The following is a 19,905-nucleotide window of genomic DNA, read 5'->3' as shown; positions in this document are numbered from 1 at the left end:
TCTTGCCTGTCTGTTTTTACTGTTGGATGAGGAAACTAGAGTAGTGTTTCTTTGACGATGCTCCAGGTTTTGCAGGAAGGCTGATGCCAGTTATTTGAAGTTTAATTCATAACTACAGTTTGGTGAGTACCTGTGCCAATCACTCTGTTAAGCACTTTACCTAAAGTTCTTTGTTTTCTCTCAAGATGGTAAGACCCATTTAGTGTTCCTTTTTAAGAATCAAAACAGGCCGGGCGCGATGGCTCACACCTGTAATCCCAGCATTTTGGGAGGCTAAAGTGGGCAGATCATGAGGTCAGGAGATCGAGACCATCCTGGCTAACACGGTGAAACCCTGTCTCTACTAAAAATACAAAAAAATTAGCTGGGCGTGGTGGCAGGCGCCTGTAGTCCCAGCTACTCAGGAGGCCGAGGCAGGAGAATGGCGTGAACTCGGGAGGCGGAGCTTGTAATGAGCCGAGATAGCGCCACTGCACTCCAGCCTGGGCAACAGAGTGAAGCTCTGTTTCACACACACACAAAAAAAGAAAACAGTATGAACATATATCAAATTGACCATGAAGCTTTCTTATAATTCTACTCCAGAGAGAACTGCTGTGAACAGTTTGTTATATTTTATTCCCAGATGTACTTTTCTCCCAAGGAATACTTTTTTTTAATTTTTGTATTTTCAGTAGAGACGGGGTTTCACTGTGTTCGCCAGGACCCAAGGAATACTTTAATGCACGCTCATCGGTGTTAAACTCTTATTGAGTACCTACTCGGTGCCAAGCACTCTTCTAACTGCCTGGGACCCATTAGTGAGCAAAACATTTCATTCCAAGATCTATCTTTGTGACGCTGACATCCTAGTGAAAGGGCAGGGAGCGTGAGGTAGCATTAAATGGTGCAAGCACATGAAGGAGGAAGACGTGCAGGTAAATGGAGGAAGAGCATTTTAGAAAGTTGCATTCACAAAAGCCAGTTCCTGGTGCTAGGAAGTAGGGCAGAGGTTGCTGATCCTGAGCTTGACTCTCATCCTGACCATGTCTCTGATATCTTTAACCTGACCCTGAGCCTCTGCCTAACACATCCTTACCCTGAACTTGATAGTGGCCCTGACTCTGTGACTCTGTTGCAGACCTTTACCCTGACCTTAACACACCGCCTGACCTTCACCCTCACTCTCACCTAGACCCTCCCTGGTCATGTGTCTCACTCTGAGTCTGACCCTGACCTTGACTCTGATGGTCACTTTGAACTTCACTCTGAACCTGACCCTGACTCAGAACATACTAACACTACCCTGACTCTTACCATGACTGTGTTCTCCATTTTCATGCTACTGATAAAGACATACCTGAGACTGAGGTTTAACAGACTTAGAGTTCCACGTGGCTGGGGAGGCCTCATAATCATGGTGGACGGCAAAAGGCATGTCTTACATAGCAGCAGGCAAGAGAGAATAATAACCAAGCCTAAGGGTTTTTCCCTTATAAAACCATCAGATCTCATGAGACTTATTCACTACCATAAGAACAGTATGGGGGAACTGCCCCCATGATTCAGTTATCTCCAATTGGGTCCTTCCCACAACATGTGGGAATTATGGGAGCTACAACTCAAGATGAGATTTGGGTGGGGGCACAGCCAAACCATATCGTTCTGTTGGGAACAGGCCCCCAAATCTGGCCATAAACTGGCCATAAACAAAATCTCTGTAGCACTGTGACATGCTTGTGATGGCTATGACACCCACACTGAAGGTTGTGGGTTTCCAGAATGAGGGCAGGGAACACCCGGCCCACCCAGAGCAGAAAACCGCTTAAGGCATTCCTAAACCGCAAATAATAGCACGAGCAATCTGTGCCTTAAGGACATGTTCCTGCTGCAGATAACTAGCCAGAGCCCATCCCTTTGTTTCCCATTTTAGTTAATCTGTAATCTATAGAAACAATGCTTATCACTGGCTTGCTGTCCATAAATATGTGGGTAAAACTCTGTTCATGGCTCTCAGCTCTGAAGGCTGCCAGCCTCCTGATTTCCTACCCCACACTCTATATTTCTCTGTGTGTGTCTTTAATTCCTCTAACACCACTGAGTTAGGGTCTCCACGACTGAGCTGGTCTCGGCAAGTGGTGCCCATACATGGGGTGCGAAACCTGGGTTGGAGGGTCGCCAGAGCGACGGTTGGAGAACGTGGAACTAAGCTGGAGGACACTTGAGTACTCTTAAGCAATCCCCGTGATGAGTAAGAAGGGCAGCTAGGAAGCATCAGGGTAACAATGGGACAAATGTGGGCTCTGGTTCATTCCACCTTGGAACCTTTTCACACTGATGTTGAAGAGGAAGTAGAGTACAACAAAGTAACAGAAGAGGTGACAGAGCAGGATTGTTTGCCAGCTAAAGTTAAAGTGGCAAAGGAAGAGGTTCATTCCCCACTCTTCTGCACCCCCTCATTATTTTGAAGAAAAAGAGTGGCCTGACCCTCCAGATCTTTCTTTTCCGGGGAACACTGGGTGAAAAGTAGTTGCCCCAGTGACTGTTCGTTCAAACAGTGCCTCGAGCAACTGCTCTCAGTTCCATTCAGGGAGGAATTCAGCAAGCTAGACGAGAGGGTGATATAGATGCTTGGCAGTTCCCTGTTAGAATATATCCACCTAATCAACAGGGAAACAATATAGCTACGTTTTGAGTCTTTTCCTTTTAAATTACTCAAAGAGTTTAAACAAGCTATCAATCAATATGAACCAGGTCTATGCCCGAAGTGTAAAAAAGGAGAGCATTGGGCCAATCAGTGTCATTCTAAATTTGAGAAGGACGGAAATGCAATTTTGGGAAATGCCATGAGGGGCCCATCCTGGGCCCCATTCCAAACAGGGGCATTTCCGGCTCAGGCCGTTCCTTCACCCATGTACAATGTCTGTCCCCCACAACAGCTGGTAGTGCCATAGTAGATTTATACTGCATACAATCTTCAGTCTTCTGCCTGGGAACCCCCACAAAAAGTTCCAACAGGGGTCTGTGGACCCTTGCCAGCAGGGATGATAGGATTACTTCTAGGTAGATCTAGTTTAAATTTAAAAGAAGTGCAAGTACATACAGGAGTCATTGATTCAGATTACAATGGGGAAATTAAAATTGTTATATCTACTTCTGTTCCCTGGAAAACAGAGCCAGGAGAGCATATAGCACAGCTCCTGATTGTGCCATATGTGAAAATGGGGCAAAGTAAAATTAAACAGGAGGATTTGGAAGCACAAATAAACAAGGCAATGCAGCTTATTGGGTGAATCAAATTACTGATAAACATCTTACCTGTGAAATAACTATTCAGGGAAAGAAATTTAAAGATTTGGTAGATACAGGAGTGGACATTTCCATCATTTCTCTACAGCACTGGCCATCTGCACAGTCAATTCAACCTGTTCAATTTAACATAGTTGGAGTTGGTAAAGCTCCTGAAGTAGATCAAAGTAGTTATATTTTGCATTGTGAAGAGCCCAATGGACAACCTGGGACTATTCAACCAATTATAACTTCCGTACCTATAAATATTTGGGAAAAGGTTTATTACAACAATGGGGAGCACAAGTTCTCATTCCAGAGCAATTACACAGCCCTCAAAGTCAACATATGATGCATGAAATGGGGTATGTCCCTGGTATGGGACTAGGAAAAAATTTGCAAGGTTTTGAAGGAACTGCTTCAAGTGGAAAGACAAAGTTCCCACCAAGGGATATCATTTTTGATGGAGGCCATTGTTAAGCCTCCAGAACCTATACCTTAAAAAATGGTTAACAGGTAAGCCAATTTGGATAGAACAATGGCCGCTAAGTAAAGATAGAAACTGGAGGCTTTAGAGGACTTAGTTAATGAACAATTGGAAAAAGGATACATTGCTCCAACATTTTCCCCTTGGAATTCTCCAGTTTCCGTGATTAAGAAAAAATCAGGTAAATAGAGAATGTTAACTGAATTTAGAGCCATTAATTCAGTTATACAACCTATGGGGACATTGCAGCCAGGACTGCCTTCTCCTACTATGATTCCAAAAACCTGGCCTTTAATAGTCATAGATTTAAAAGACTGTTTCTTCACTATCCCCTTAGCTGAGCAAGACTGTGAATCGTTTGCATTTACAATTCCTGCAGTAAACAACCAACAGTCTGCTAAGCATTTTCATTGGAAAGTGTTGCCACAGGGCATGTTAAACAGTCCGACTATTTGCCAGATGTATATAGGGCAAGCAATTGAACCTACTCATAAAAAATTTTCAGTGTTATACATTATTCATTATATGGACAATATACTTTGTGCTGCCCCCACTCGAGAACTATTACTCCAATGTTATGATCACTTACAAAACTTGATTTCTCACACTGGTTTAATTATAGCTCCTGACAAAATTTAGACTACTACTCCTTACTCCTACTTCGGGACCTTAGTAAATGACACTACAGTAGTGCCACAGAAAGTAACCATACGTAGGGCTCAATTGAAAACATTAAATGGGCTCAAGCCTGTAATCCCAGCACTTTGGGAGGCTGAGATGGGCGGATCACGAGGTCAGGAGATCGAGACCATCCTGGCTAACACGGTGAAACCCCGTCTCTACTAAAAAAAAAATACAAAAAACTAGCCGGGCGAGGTGGCAGGCACCTGTAGTCCCAGCTACTCGGGAGGCTGAGGCAGGAGAATGGCGTAAGCCTGGGAGGTGGAGCTTGCAGTGAGCTGAGATCCAGCCACCACACTCCAGCCCGGGCGACAGAGTGAGACTCCATTTCAAAAAAAAAAATTAAATGACTTTCAAAAATTACTGTGGGACATTAATTGGATACAATCTGCTCTAGGCATTCCTACCAATGCCATGAGTAATCTATTTTCTATCCTTAGAGGAGATCCTAGTCTCACTAGCCCTCGGCAATTAACAAAGGAGGCTGAGGCAGAGTTATAGCTGATTGAAAAGCAAGTACATAAGGCTCAAATAAATATAGTAGATCCAGAGAAGACTCTAGATTTGCTAATTTTTTCAACTCAGCAATCACCTACTGGTGTTATTGTCCAAGAGCAGGATTTAGTAGAGTGGCTTTTTCTTCCACATACTAATTCACAGACTCTAACTCCTTATTTGGATCAAATCGCTACTATGATAGGAAATGGGAGAACTTGGATTGTTAAATTACATGGATTTGATCCTGGAAAATTATTGTCCCTCTCATGAAGGCACAAATACAGCAAGCTTTTATAAATAGTCTTACTTGGCAAACCCACTTAGCTGACTTTGTGAGTATTCTCGATAATCATTTTCCTAAAATGAAACTGTTTCTATTTTTGAAATTAACTAATTGGATTCTCTCTAGAATAACTAAATTTAAACCAATTAAAGGTGCTGAGAATGTCTTCACAGATGGGTCTAGTATTGGTAAAGCTTCTTAATCTGGCTCTAAAGGTAAAGTTTTCCAGATGCCCTATGCTTCAGCTCAAAAAGTGGAGCTTGTAGCTGTAACTGAGGTATTGACTGCTTTTAATATGCCTATTAATATGATTTCTGATTCTTCATATGTGGTTCATTCTACACAATTAGTTGAAAATATTCAGTTATGATTTCATACAGATGAGCAACTAATGACTTTATTTACCCAGTTGCAAACAGCAGTTGGGAGTAGAATGCACCCTTTTTACATCACTCACATTAGGGCTCATACACCTCTTCCAGGACCTTTAACAGAAGGGAATCAAATGGCTGATTGCCTAGTTGCTACTGCAATATCTAATGCCAGACACTTTCACAATTTAACCCATGTTAATGCCTCTGGTCTCAAACACAGATACAGCATTACTTGGAAAGAAACTAAAAGCTATTATCCAGTGATGCCCAACTTGCCAAATGGTGCATTCCTCATCTTTTATAGGAGGAGTTAGTCCTCGAGGACTGGAACCTAACTCTCTTTGGCAAATGGATGTCACACATGTTCCTTCATTTCGGAGACTAGCTTGTGTACATGTATGTGTGGACACATTTTCTCACTTTGGGCTACATGCCAATCAGGAGAGTCTCCCGCCTGTGTTAAACATCACCTTTTACAGTGTTTTGCAGTGATGGGCATTCCAGCTTCTATTAAAACAGATAACGCCCCAGGCTACACTAGCCAAGCTCTAGCTACATTTTTCTCTATATGGAATATTAAACACATTACTGGTATCCCATATAATTATCAAGGACAAGCCATAGTGGAAAGAATGAACCTCTCCCTGAAACAGCAGTTGCAAAAGCAAAAGGGGGAAAACAGGGACTATGGGACACCACATATACAACTGAATCTAGCATTATTGACTTTAAATTTTTTTTTTTTTTTTTTTTTGAGGCGGAGTCTCGCCTCTGTCGCCGGACTGAGATGCAGTGCCAAGATCTCAGCTCACTGCAAGCTCGCCTCCGGGTTTACGCCATTCTCCTGCCTCAGCCTCCCGAGTAGCTAGGACCCACAGGGCGCCCGCCCACCTCGCCCGGCTAGTTTTGTATTTTTAGTAGAGACGGGTTTCATCGTGTTAGCCAGGATTGTCTCGATCTCCTGACCTCGTGATCCGCCATCTCGCCTCCCAAAGTGCTGGATACAGGCTTGAGCCACCGCGGCCGCCCTTTTTTTTTTTTTTTGAGAAGGAGTCTCGCTCTTGTCACCCAGGCTGGAGTGCAGTGGCCCAGATCTCGCTCACTGCAAACTCCGCCTCCCGGGTTACGCCATTCTCCTGCCTCACCCTCCCGAGTAGCTGCTACAGGCGGCCGCCACCTCGCCCAGCTAGTTTTTTTTTTTGTATTTTTTTAGTAGAGACGGGGTTTCCACCGTGTTAGCCAGGATGTCTCGATCTCCTGACCTCGTGATCCGCCCGCCTTGGCCTCCCAAAGTGCTGGGATTACAGGCTTGAGCCACCGCACCCGGCCGACTTTAAATTTTTTGAGCCTGCCTAAAAGTCAGGTGCTATCAGCAGCTGAACAGCATCTACAGAAACCAGCTGCAAAGACAGAAGCAGAATAACTGGTTTAGTGGAGAGATCTGATAACAAAAAGTTGGGAAAGAGGTAAAATAATAACTTGGGGTAGACGTTATGCTTGTGTTTCTCCGGGACCAAATCAACAGCCAATTTGGATACCATCAAGACACCTGAAACCTTATTAGGAGCCAGATTCCAAGGAAGAGATTTCGAGAGGATCCTGAGGTCCCCCTGGTTGCAGCCATGTTGATACTGATGCTAAGGAGGACCCTTACTGTCACAAGCAACACCCATCGAACACAGTCACCTACCAGAGGACAAATCAAGAAGCTGTCACAGATGGCAGAAGAAAACCTAAAGAAAGCGGGACCACCAGTCACAATGAATAATTTAATGGTAGCTATGATAGCGATGATCACCATTACCATGAGTATTCCTTCAACAAGGGCTGACACAGAGAACAATTATACTTATTAGACATATTTATCAATCTTGGCTGACAATAATGCCTGGATGTAATCACTCTATGACACATTTACACATGCTTTCTAGTCTCAGTATTTACCATAATGAATCTGCTCCTATAATTGAGGCAGACCACCCTCAAAAACCTATTTGTAAACAGAATTGGACCTGGTCAGAAATAATGAACGTACTTGTTTAGGAAGATTGCATTGCAGAACAGGCAGAGGTGCTGCACAACGATTCCTATGGAATCATTATTGACTGGTCCCCTAAGGGGATGTTTAGCTTGAATTGCACCTCTCAGTCTGTGTGCCACAGCCACACTGTGTTCAGCTGGTCTAAACAAAACAGATGGTAGAAATGGTAAGAAATACAGCAAGAGTTCCTACTGTCTGGAAACATGGCGGTATAGTGGCACCTCAACCTCAAATGATACAGCCCGTTCCAGAAGCTAAACATAAAGATTTGTGGAAACTATTAATGGCTCTTAATAAGATGAAAATTTAAGAAAGAATAAAAAAGCATCTAGAAGGACACTCTACAAACTTCTCTTTGGATATTGCAAAATTAAAAGAACAAATATTTAAAGCATCCCAGGCACACCTGACCTTAACGCTGGGAACTGGAGTGCTTGAAGGAGCTGCAGACAGATTAGCAGCTATTAACCCATTAAAATGGATAAAACACTTGGAGTCTCTGTGATTTCAATAATGATTGTGCTATTAATCTGTGTTGTTTGTATAGTCTGCAGATGCAGATCCCGACTCCTGCGAGAAGTAGCTCACTATGATAAAGCTGCCTTTGCTTTTATCATCTTGTGAAAACAAAAAGGGGGAACACGTTGGGAACAGGCCCCCAGATCTGGCCATAAACTGGCCCCAAAACTGGCCATAAACAAAATCTCTGTAGCAGTGTGTAATGCTCGTGATGGCTATGACGCCCACACTGAAGGTTGTGGGTTTACTGGAATGAGGACAAGGAACACCCGGCCCACCCAGGGCAGAAAACTACTTAAGGCATTCCTAAACCACAAACAATAGAGTGAGCGATCTGTGCCTTAAGGACATGTTTCTGCTGCAGATAAATAGCCAGAGCTCATATCTTTGTTTCAGCCCATCCATTTGTTTCCTGTTTTAATCTATAATCTATAGAAACAATGCTTATCACTGGCTTGCTGTCAATAAATATGTGGGTAAAACTCTGTTCGTGGCTGTCAGCTCTGAAGGCTATCAGCCCCCCGATTTCCCACTCCACAATCTATATTTCTCTGTATGTGTCTTTAATTCCTCTAGCACCACTGAGTTAGGGTCTCCATGACTGAGCTGGTCTCGGCATCATTCCATCCCCAACCCCTCCCAAATCTCACATCCTCACATNTTGTGAAAACAAAAGGGGAACACGTTGGGAACAGGCCCCAGATCTGGCCATAAACTGGCCCCAAAACTGGCCATAAACAAAATCTCTGTAGCAGTGTGTAATGCTCGTGATGGCTATGACGCCCACACTGAAGGTTGTGGGTTTACTGGAATGAGGACAAGGAACACCCGGCCCACCCAGGGCAGAAAACTACTTAAGGCATTCCTAAACCACAAACAATAGAGTGAGCGATCTGTGCCTTAAGGACATGTTTCTGCTGCAGATAAATAGCCAGAGCTCATATCTTTGTTTCGGCCCATCCTTTTGTTTCCTGTTTTAATCTATAATCTATAGAAACAATGCTTATCACTGGCTTGCTGTCAATAAATATGTGGGTAAAACTCTGTTCGTGGCTCTCAGCTCTGAAGGCTGCCAGCCCCCTGATTTCCCACTCCACACTCTATATTTCTGTGTGTGTGTCTTTAATTCCTCTAGCACCACTGAGTTAGGGTCTCCATGACTGAGCTGGTCTCGGCATCATTCCATCCCCAACCCCTCCCAAATCTCACATCCTCACATTTCAAAACCAATCATGCCTTCCCAGAAGTCCCCCAAAGTCTTATTTCAGCATTAACTCAAAAGTCCACAGTCCAAAGTTTCAACTGAGACAAGGCAAGTCCCTTCCATCTATAAGCCTATAAAATAAAAAGCAAGTTAGTTACTTCCTAGAATGTACGCCATACAATGGGGGTACAGACATTGGGTAAATACAGCCATTGCAAATGGGAGAAATTGGCCAAAACACAGGGGCTAAAGGCCTCATGCAAGTCCAAAATCCAGGGGGACAGTCAAATATTAAATCTCCAGAATGATCATTGAGTGCAGCTTTTCCAAGCACACAGTGCAAGATGTTGGTGGATCTACCATTCTGGGGTCTGGAGGATGGCGGCCCTCTACTCACAGCTCCACTAGGCAGTGCCCCAGTGGGCACTCTGTGTGGGGGCTCCAATCCCACATTTCCATTCCACACTGCCCTAGCAGAAGCTCTCCATGAAGGCACCGCCCCTGTAGCCAACTTCTGCCTGGACATCCAGGCATTTCCATACGTCCTCTGAAATCTAGGCAGAGGTTCCCAAACCTCAATTCTTGACTTCTGTGCACCTGTAGGCTCAATACCACACGAAAGCTGCCAAGGTTTGGAGCTTACATGTTTTGAAGTCATGGCCCAAGCTGTACCTTGGTCCCTTTTAGCCATGGCTAGAGCAGCTGGGATGCAGGGCACCAAGTCCTTATGCTGCACATAGCAGGGGGCCCCTGGACCCGGCCCACAAAATCATTTTTTTCCCTAGGCCTCTGGATCTGTGATGGGAGGGGCTGCTGCAAATGTCTCTGACATGCCCTTGGGACATTTTCCCCATTGTGTTGGCAATGAACATTTGGCTCCTCGTTACTTATGCGAATTTCTGCAGCTGGCAAGAAAATGGGTTTTTCAGCTGGGCATGGTGGATCACGTCTGTAATCCCAGCACTTTGGGAGGCCAAGGCAGGTGGATCACTTGAGGTCAGGAGTTCAAGACCAGCCTGGTCAACATGGTGATAACCCATCTCTACTAAAAATATAAAAATTAACTAGGTGTAGTGGCAGGTGCCTGTAATCCCAGCTACTTGGGAGGCTAAGGCAGGACAACCAGTTGAGCCTAGGAGGCAGTGTTTGCAGTGAGCTGAGATTGCACCATTGCACTCCAGCCTGGGTGACAAGAGAGAAACTCCATCTTAAATAAATTTTTAAAAAGGTCACGTATGGTGGCTTATGCCTGTAATCCCCGCACTTTGGGAGGCTAAGGCAGGCAGATCACTTGAGGGCAGAGGTTCGGGACCAGCCTGGCCAACATGGCGAAACCCTGTCTCTACTAAAAATATAAAAATTAGCTGTGTGTGGTGGCGGGCACCTGTAATTCCAGCTACTTGGGAGGCTGAGGCAGGAGAATTACTTGAACCTGGGAGGTGGAGGTTGCAATGAGCCAAGATGATGCCATTGCACTCCATCCTGGGTGACAGAGCAAGACTGTCTCAAAAAAAAAAGGGGGGAAGGATTTTATTTTCTATCCTATTACATTGTCAGCCTCAAATGTTCTCAATTTTTATGCTCTGTTTCTCTTTTAAAATTGAATACTTATAACAGCACCTAAGTCACCCTTGAAAGCTTTGCTGCTTAGAAATTTCTTCCGCCAGATATTCTAAATCATCTCCCTCAAGTTCAAAGTTCCACAAATCTCTAGGACAGGAACAAAATGCCTCCAGTCTCTGTGATAAAACATAGCAAGAGTCAACCTGACTCCAGCTCCCAACAAGTTCCTCATCTCCATCTGACACCATCTCAGACTGGATTTCATTGTCCATATCATTATCAGCATTTTGGTCAAAGCCATTCAACAAGTCTCTATGAAGTTTCAAACTTTCTGAAGTTTTCCTTTGTCTGAGCCCTCCAAACTGTTCCAGCCTGTGCCTGTTACCCAGTTCCAAAGTCGTTTCCACATTTTCAGGTATCTTTACAGCAGCACTCCACTGTACTGGTACCAATGTACTGTACGAGTCTGTTTTCACACTCCTGATAAAGACATACCCAAGACTGGGTAATTTATAAAGAAAAAGAGGTTTAATTGACTTACAGTTGCATGTGGCTGGGGAGGCCTCACAATCATGGTGGAAGGCAAAGGCACGTCTTACACAGCAGCAGGCAAGAGAGAATAATAACGAAGCAAAAGGAATTTCCCCTTATAAACCCATCAGATCTCGTGAGACTTATTCACTAACAGGAGAACAGTATGGGGGAAACTGCCCTCATGATTCAATTATCTCCCACCTGGTCCCTCCCTCAACATGTGGGGATTATGGGAGCTACAATTCAAGATGAGATTTGGCTGGGGACACAGCCAAACCAAATCAATGACTGACCATGACCTCATCCTAACTCTAGTACTGATACTCACTTTGACTCTGACCATGACTCTCACCCAGACGCCTATCATGACATTGACTGTGAACCTGGAAGTCATGTAAATCTGACTCCCACTCATCCCTAACCCAGACTCTGACCCTGACCTTAAGCCTATCTCTCACGCTGATCTAACCCTGCCCTTGACCTGATTCTCACACTCAACAATGCTGACACTGGTTGTCATTCAGGTCCTAGGACTCCCCCTGGATGCTGACCCTGGCCTGAACCAGATTCTCAACCTGACCATAATCTGTGTGTAGATCATGACTGATTTTGACCCTCAACCAGATCCTGAACTGAGCTTGACCCTGAACTCATCTCACCTTTTTCCTCACTCTTACGTTCCGCTTAATCAGACCCTAAACTTCATGCTGACCCCAACCCTACACGAGTTGGTTATGAGCCTGACCCTTCTAATCTTCATCCTGACATGAATGTGTTCTGACCTTTACCCTCACTCTGACCTTGACTGTGAGCTCCACTCTATCACTGATACTAAATCTCATTAGAACTTTATCATGTGCCTGGCCTTCACCATGCCCCTGACTCTGATCTTGACTTTTACCTTGAACCTGATGATTTTCCTCACTCTGAATAGGACCCTTACTCTGACCCTCACTTCCTTTCCTCTCACCCTGACCCTGACCCTTGCAATAATTCTGACCCTGATGTCAAACTGACATCATTTGACACTGACTTTGACGCTGAGCCTAACACTCACCCTGGTTCTTACTTTCACACTGACCTTGACTCTCTCGCATAGACCCCGACCATGAACCTGAACCTGACACCAAATCACACACTCACTCTCACCTTCTGACCCTCAACTTGAGCCTGACCCTCACCCTCACCCTGCACCTAATCTTAGCCTGATTCTAACCCTAACTCTTTCCCTCACCCAAATTTGTTCCTGCACTTGAAATTTGAGTTTTGTGGGTCAGAAGTCAGCCGTGGGTCTCACTGGACTAAAATCAGGGGGTTGGCAGGGATGCATTCCTTTCTAGAGGCTCTAGAGGATAATCGGTTTCCTCACTATTTCCAGCTTCTAGTGGCTGTCTACATTCTTTGGTCTGTGGCCCCTGCCTCCATTTTCAAAGCCAGCAGTAGCAGGTCAAATCCTCACTTTACATCACACTAAAGATTCTTCTCTGACTTTTCTCTTCCACTTTTAAGGACTGGGATTTTTTTTTTTTTTTTTTTTTTATAGCTTTGCTCTGTTGCCCAGGCTGGAGTGCAGTGGCATGATTTCGGCTCACTGCATCCTCTGCCTCTTGGGTTCAAACTATTCTCCTGCCTTAGTCTTTCGAGTAGCTGGGATTACAGATACACAGCATCACATCTGGCTAATTTTTAGTATGTTTGGGGTTTCGCCATGTTGGCCAGGCTGGTCTTGAATTCCTGAGCTCAAGTAATATGCCCACCTCAGCCATCCAAAGTGCTGGGATTACAGGTATAAGCCACCATGCATGGCCAGGATTTGGGATTATTTTGGGTCCACCTGGATAATCCAGGGCATCTTTCTACCTCAAGGTAAAACGATTAGCAACTTAATCATCTTTGCCACGTAGTGGGATGTTCACAGGTCCCAGGAATTAAGGCATGGGCATCTTTTGGGACCATTATTCTGCCCACCACAACTCTAACTGTACCCATGCTCTGATCTGACTTACATTCTCACACTGATCCTGACCATGAAGTTCAACACAACCCTTTCTCTGATCCTGACACTGAATTTGACTGTCAACTTGTCCCTGACTGGCACCATGACCCTAACTCTGAAGGCGTGACCTGACCCTCACCCTTACTCTGACCTTGGCCTTGACAAGGAATAGACCTTCACCCTGACAGTCACCATGACCCTGTGCTGAACTTGACAGTGACTCTCACTGACTCTGGCCCTCATGCTGACCCTGACCCTATTCTCAACTTTACCTTTATTCTGACCTTTATCCTCACCATGACACTGACCCTAAACCTCAACTTGACTGTGGTTGGCTGAATAATAGCTCCCACAGATGTGCATGTTCCAATTCCCAGAACCTGTGAATATGGTACTTTGCCAATATGATTAAGAGTCTTAATATAAAAAATTAGCCTGGTGTGGGCCTGGCATGGTGGCTCATGCCTGTAATCCCAACACTTAGGGAAGCCGAGGCAGGCAGATCACAAGGTCAGGAGTTTGAGACCAGCCTGGCCAATATGGTTAAACCCCACCTCTATTAAAAATACAAAAAGTAGCTGGATGTGGTGGCAGCCACCTGTAGTCCCAGCTACTCGGGAGGCTGAGGCAGGAGAGTCACTTGGACCTGGGAGGCGGAGGTTGCAGTGAGCCGAGATCCCGCCACTGCACTCCAGCCTGGGTAACAGAGCAAGACTCCATCTCAAAAAAAAAAAAAAATTAGCCCATTGTATTGGCATGCACCTGTGAGTCCCAGCTACTCAGGAGGCTGAGGTGGGAGGATTGCTTGCTTGAGCCTGGGAGATTGAGGTTGCAGTGAGTTGCAGTGAACTGCACCCCATCCTGGGTGACAGAGTGAGACTTAAATAGGCTGGGCATGGTGGCTCAGGCCTGTAATACCAGCACTTTGAGAGGTCGAGGGGGATGGATCACTTGAGCCCAGGAGTTCGAGATCAGCCTGGCCAACATGGTGAAACCCCGTCTCTACTAAAAATACAAAAATTAGCTGGGCATGGTGGTGCACATTTGTAATCCCAGCTACTTGGGAGGCCAAGGCAGGAGGATCACTTGAACCTGGGAGGTGGAGGTTGCAGTGAGCCGAGAATGCACCACTGCACTCCAGCCTGGGCGACAGAGCGAGACTTCCTCCCCAAAAAAATTTTCTTTAATTAAAAAATTTTAATTAAAAAATTATTTTAAAAAAGAGACAGGGTCTCATTATGTTGCCCAGGCTGGTCTTGAACTCTTGAGCTCAAGGGATCCTCTTGCCCCTGCCTTACTAGGATTACAGGCATGAGCCACCACTCCCAGCCAAAAAGAAGAGTCTTGAGATAGAGAGATTGTTCTGGATTATCTGGGTGAGCTCACTGTAATCACAAGGGCCCTATGTTAGTTGGGGTTCTCCAGAGAATAAAAATCAAGAGGATGTGTATCTATGTACCAACTTGAGAGATATGCTTTAAGAAATTTGCTTAGACCGAGTGTGGTAGCTCACCCTTGTAATCCCAGCTCTTTGGGAGGCTGAGGTCGGGGGATCACCTGAGGTCAGGAGTTCATGACCAGCCTGGCCAACATGGTGAAACTCCGTCTTTACTAAAAATACAAAAATTACCCAGGCGTGGTGGCAGGTGCCTGTAATCCCAGCTACTTGGGAGGCTGAGGCAGGAGAATTGCTCAAACTCAGGAGGTGGAGGTTACTGTGAGCTAAGACTGCACCATTGCACTTCAGCCTGGGCAACAAGAGTGAAAACTCTGAAAAAAAAAAAAAGAAAGAAAGAAAAAGAAAAGAAAGAAGAAAGAAAAGAAAAGAAAGAAAGAAAAAGAAAGAAAGAAAGGAAGGAAGAAAGAAAGAAAGGAAGGAAGGAAGGAAAGAAGGAAGAAAGAGAGAAAGAAAGAAAGAAAGAAAGAAAGAAAGAAAGAAAGCAAGAAAGAAAGAAAGAAAGAAAGAAAGAAAGAAAGAAGGCAGGAAGGAAGGAAGGAAGGAAGGAAGGAAGGAAAGAAAGAAAGAGAAAGAAAGAAAAAGAAAGAAAAAGAAAGAAAGAAAGAAGGAAAGAAAGAAGGAAAGAAAGAAGGAAAGAAAGAAGGAAAGAAAGAAGGAAAGAAAGAAGGAAAGAAAGAAGGAAAGAAAGAAGGAAAGAAAGAAGGAAAGAAAGAAGGAAAGAAAGAAGGAAAGAAAGAAGGAAAGAAAGAAGGAAAGAAAGAAGGAAAGAAAGAAGGAAAGAAAGAAGGAAAGAAAGAAGGAAAGAAAGAAGGAAAGAAAGAAGGAAAGAAAGAAGGAAAGAAAGAAGGAAAGAAAGAAGGAAAGAAAGAAGGAAAGAAAGAAGGAAAGAAAGAAGGAAAGAAAGAAGGAAAGAAAGAAGGAAAGAAAGAAGGAAAGAAAGAAGGAAAGAAAGAAGGAAAGAAAGAAGGAAAGAAAGAAGGAAAGAAAGAAGGAAAGAAAGAAGGAAAGAAAGAAGGAAAGAAAGAAGGAAAGAAAGAAGGAAAGAAAGAAGGAAAGAAAGAAGGAAAGAAAGAAGGAAAGAAAGAAGGAAAGAAAGAAGGAAAGAAAGAAGGAAAGAAAGAAGGAAAGAAAGAAGGAAAGAAAGAAGGAAAGAAAGAAGGAAAGAAAGAAGGAAAGAAAGAAGGAAAGAAAAAGAAGGAAAGAAAGAAGGAAAGAAAGAAGGAAAGAAAGAAGGAAAGAAAGAAGGAAAGAAAGAAGGAAAGAAAGAAGGAAAGAGAGAGAAAGAAGAAAGGAATAAGAAAGAAGGAAAGAAAGAATGAAGGAAAGAAGGAAGGAAGGAAGGAAGGAAAGGAAGGAAGGAAGAATTTGCTTACATGATTTTGGAGACTTTGTGCTTCCAAAATCTGATAAGGCAGGCTGGAGACCCAGGGAATAGCTGCAGTTTGAGTCCAGAAACCCAGGGAATAGCTGCAGTTTGAGTCCAGAAACCCAGGGAATAGCTGCAGTTTGAGTCCAGAAACAGCCTGCTGGCAGAATTCCTTCTAGGTAGAGGGAGGTTGGTTAGTCTTTTTTATGTTCAGGCCTTCAACTGCTCACCCGAATTATGGGAAATAATTTCCTTTACTTCTTCTACCAGGCTGGAGTGCAATAGTGTGATCTCCACTCACTGCAACCTCTGTCTCCCAGTTTCAAGCAATTCTCATGCCTCAGCCTCCCCAGTAGCTGGGAGTACAGGTGTGCACCACCATGACTGGCTAATTTTTGTATTTTTAGTAGAGACAGGGTTTCACCATGTTGGCCAGGCTGGTCTTGAACTCTTAACCTCAAGTGATCTGCTCACTTTGGCCTCCCAAAGTGCTGGGATTGCAGGCGTGAGTCACCATGCCTGGCCAGAATAACGTTTCATGAAATATCTGGTCCCAATGGCCCAGCTAAGTTGACACATAAATATTAATCACCACAAGTCCTAAGGGAAAAAGGAGTAAGGATGGTCAGAGTTAGAGAAGATGTGACTAGAGATAAAAATAGTGATAAAGAGAGAGGGAGAGAATGGATGGAGGAGGAGAGAGAGGAATTTGAAGATGCTTTCCTGCTGGCCTCAAAGATGGAGTAAGGGAGATGAGCCATGAAATGCAAGAGGCTTCTAGAAGCTGGAAAAGGCAAGGAAATAAATTCTCTCCTAGGGCCTCTAGAAAGAATACAGCCCTGCTGATCCATTTTAGACCTATCTTGGCTAGTAACTATCTAGGGCTGGTGGTGCAAGGAATTTACCAGGACTGTTGTAGATAAAGACAGATTTATTAGAGAAGGTATGAAAATACTTGCAAGATTGCAACAGGCAGTACAGCAGAGAAGGGGCTACCTACAAAGAGGCTGGGGCTGCAGGGAATTTTGTTTTTGTTTTTTTTTTTGAGATGGAGTCTCACTCTGCTGCCCAGGCTAGAGTGCAGTGGCATGATATCGGCTCACTGAAACCTTCACCTCCTGGGTTCAAATTCTCCTGTGTCAGCCTCCTGAGAAGCTGGGATTACAGGCACCTGCCACCATGCCTGGCTAATTTTTGTATTTTTAGTGGAGATGGGGTTTCTCCATATGGTAAGGCTGGTCTTGAACTCCTGACCCTAGGTGATCCACCTGCCTCAGCCTCCCAAAATGCTGGGACTACAGGCGCTAGCCACCGTGCCCAGCCTTGAACGGAAGTTTTATAGGGTTTTGCTGGAGGGCTGCATGCAGACTGAGGTCGTTGTGCCCTGGGGACGAGGTCATTGTGCCCATGGAATGAGGTAGAGGTCACTGTTTGTAATTAGCCATCTCTCAGAACATTGTTTCTTGTTCTTCCCCATCTAGAGGCCTCCTCAACCCAGGGCCCCTTCCTCCTGGTTGCTTACTTATCTTCTCAGGACTCCACACTTCTGATCTCCACAGCTGTAAGATAATAAATGTGTATTGTTTAGGCCATCAAGTTTTTCACTCCTGTAGTTCCGCAAGCAGGAGGGAGTGGTACCCAGTGGCCTCTTCACTTCTGTAGCTCAGCGAGCAGAAATGAGTGGCATCCAGCAGCCTCTTCACTTCCATAGCTCAGCGAGTGGGAGGGAATGTTACAGCTCTTTCACTCCTGCCACCCATAGCTAGGTGAGCAAGAGCTTTACAGCTCTTGAGCTCCTGTGGTTCAGCGAGTTCCGGGTTCTTGTCCTGCAACCAAGAGGAATAAGGTACGGGGACACTGGAGAGTGAGTAAGGCAGAGTAGAGTTTTATTGAGCAACAGAAATAAAGCTCTTAGCAGTGAAAGGGTATCCAAAATCAGATTGCTGTCTGAGGCTGAGTCCGAGGGTTTTATGAGCTTAGAATGGGGGAATGTATGCTGATTGGTCCATGGGTAGGCTTGGAAAATGAACCATTCATTTGGCTAAAAGGCATCATTAAGAAGGAACCAATCAAGAGAGAATGGGTAAGATGGAGATGGAAGCTCTCACTCTGGTTGTGGACTCTACCCACAAAGGCAGCTCAGTTTTCAGGTTTCAGACACTCCTTGGCCTGAAGGTCAAGTTTCACCAGGCACACGTCCCTGTCTGCCTAGGAATTTGTCTGTCTCCTGTTGCTATCAATAATGTGTTACAGCAGCAACAGGAAACTAATATACTACTCAACCTTTAGATGTCAACTTAAAAATCATTTCTGTTTACATTTGTAAAACAAATGTTAATTGAGTCTCACTCAGTAACACACACTGGGCTTACAGCAACCATGTTCTGAGATGGATCTCCATTGTCTCTGACTCCCTCCTGTAGATTTCTTTGTAGTACAAAGTGCTACAAGTGCTAATGGAAGAGTGATCTGATGACTTTATTTAATATCTGTATCCCTGTGCCCCTAGACATAGGCTCTTTGAGGACAGTCACCATAGTTCAACTTTCCAGGAGACCTGAAGGGGCTAAATGTGAGGCTTTGGGTCCTGAGTCAGCACAAGAAAAGTGGTGGGTGAGGAAAAACTCACTTGGATTCTCATTTGTCCAGGTTCTGTCCTGGAGGGAGCAGAGGGGAAGGAGAAAGGGAAAACCTGCCCAGGTCACTAGTCCCCCTGGGCCTATGAAGTCAGTGTGGGTGTCAGTGTGTAACAACTGGCTCTCCAGGATAGGGGCAGGGAAGCCATCTGCCAATTTCTGTGGTGTAAATGCTCCTGACATGGCTGATTTCCAGACATCAGTGATGTTCCTGAAAGTGGAGTTGGGAAGTTTAGAGTGTGTTCTCTGATACCAACCAATTCTTCAGATTCTCTGATGTTAACTGGGTGTCCAACAAGTTAAGAAATAAAAATGAAATCCTAAACCTCCCAGCCGACTGAATGAACTCCCTCTTGGCCAAGGAGACCCCAGAGAAACCTTGAAAATAGTTACAGGCCATGACAGGATGGGAGGTTGGACACATCTTGTTATACCCCTCCCTAATCATGATTAGGCTTTTTCCCCTAAAGGCTACACAGAACAACGAATCAATTGCCTGCTGCTACCCCTTCTTTTGTGGTTTTGGCACAACCACCACCAATCATGAAGTGGTTTTGGCCAGTCTACAGAGGATGTGTAGTAAGAGTTTTTATGTCCTCTGCTTCACTTTATGTCAGAGCGCTGAAAAACTCAACCTTCAGATCATGCTAACACCACAATTTTTGAACATGGGTTTCTTATAAAAGCATAAAGCTCAACTGCATGTGTGCATGGTTCTACATTCATAAATATTCATGACTCCTTCTATAGCTTATTGAATATGTATATTTGGCCACACAATTCAGCTAAATCCCTGTCTCATTCTTCTACCTTCGAAGTGTCTGTTTCTGGCTTCTGGAGTAATGCTATGGTCCCCAGCCTCTCAGAATGGCTACCCCGGAGGCTGCAACCCTTTGTGAGAAATAAAGCTTTCCTTTCCACATTTATCAATCTCATTATTCTTCTTTGGTTGACAAATTCATTTCAATTCTGACACTAATCACCCAGATTAGCATTA

This window comes from Rhinopithecus bieti, unplaced genomic scaffold (genome assembly GCF_001698545.2).
Source record: "Rhinopithecus bieti isolate Rb0 unplaced genomic scaffold, ASM169854v2 scaffold_26424, whole genome shotgun sequence".
Classification (NCBI taxonomy): domain Eukaryota; kingdom Metazoa; phylum Chordata; class Mammalia; order Primates; family Cercopithecidae; genus Rhinopithecus; species Rhinopithecus bieti.
The sequence above is the reverse complement of the archived record's forward strand: the minus strand, read 5'-3'. Positions refer to the sequence as shown.